The sequence below is a fragment of the Cynara cardunculus genome, assembly GCF_001531365.2.
Source record: "Cynara cardunculus var. scolymus isolate 2C chromosome LG 12, CcrdV1, whole genome shotgun sequence".
Classification (NCBI taxonomy): Eukaryota; Viridiplantae; Streptophyta; class Magnoliopsida; order Asterales; family Asteraceae; genus Cynara; species Cynara cardunculus.
Window position 1 is genome coordinate 38561964 of NC_037539.1, and position 1413 is coordinate 38563376.

Below are 1413 nucleotides of genomic sequence, written 5' to 3' on the forward strand. Positions count from 1 at the left end.
AGAGAGAGAGAGAGAGAGAGAGAGAAGAGCGATCAAATAAAAACCGTCTCCATTTGTGTAAACCGTGTAAACCTGTCTCACTCATCCATTTTCTTGATCAATGGTTAAGATTAATCAAGGTTATTTAAGGAAATTAAAAATAAAAAAATTGAAAATACATTTTATAATACCGATAAGGGCAAAAAGGTAAAACCAAATATTCATTTATTCAAGGAAACCATATCATGTATATCATATTATTAATGAAACTAATTTATTTTTCATCTTGCAATTATCTCATAACGAACCGCCTACATTATGCACCCATTTCATTTTTCATTTCATCTACTGAATGGATCACCTACACCATTACTGAAACGAGTTTCACCATGAAAGCAGTTCACCACTCATTGTTCAATTACGCCATAAACCAGTTTCACCTTCATGAAACCTGTTTCATGCAAATAATTTTTTTTTATTTCACTCATGATTTGATGCATTCTTTCCTTTACTCCTTACAATCTTCAAGATTCTGGAGCAGATTACAATCTTCAAGATTCTGAAGCAGATTACAATCTTCAAGATCCCGAAGCAGATTCATCATACAATTATTTCATGACGAACCAAATAAATTATGCACCCGTTTCATGTTCCATTTTTTCTACTAAACGAATCAATTACACCATCATTGAAACGTGGTTCACCATGAAATGATTTCATATTACTCATGAATCAATTACAACATGAACCAGTTTCACCTTCACAAAACATGTTTCATTAATATTTTTTTTAATTTAAACCATAATTTACGATTTCATTCCATAATGCAATTCAATCTTCAAGACCCATTTGCAGATTCAATCTCATAACAATATATCAAATTCAAATTTTTAATATTATAATATAATTAAATATTTAAATGTTACCATTTATACAATTTCCTTAACTAAGATTTATTAATAACTTTCATATTTAATAGAAAATATTGTAAATGACCGAAATACCCTTATTGATTAAATTTAATTAGAAAAAAATAGAAATTTTCTATTGGTCGAAATTAGTTTACACGGTTTTCATTTGAACGTGCCCCTATATATATATATATATATAGAGAGAGAGAGAGAGAGAGAGAGTTTGTTTCAAATACAAGTCATCGCATTTGTACAACCAATGTAACTCAATGTATTGAGATATTTATGAAAATGATTAGATTTCATTTTTTATGATTTGAATATTTATGGAAGATGAATATGGTTCATTAATTATGATCGATACTTTATATTAGGAAATAATAAAAACGTCTATGAAATCACATATTAATCAAATTAAATAGACGGTTGAGATTGAGTTGTATTGGTTGCACAAATGCCAAAGGTTGTGGCCACGGAGGTTCAAATGCGGTAACTCCGGACTATCTGCAAAGCAAGTGGTCGC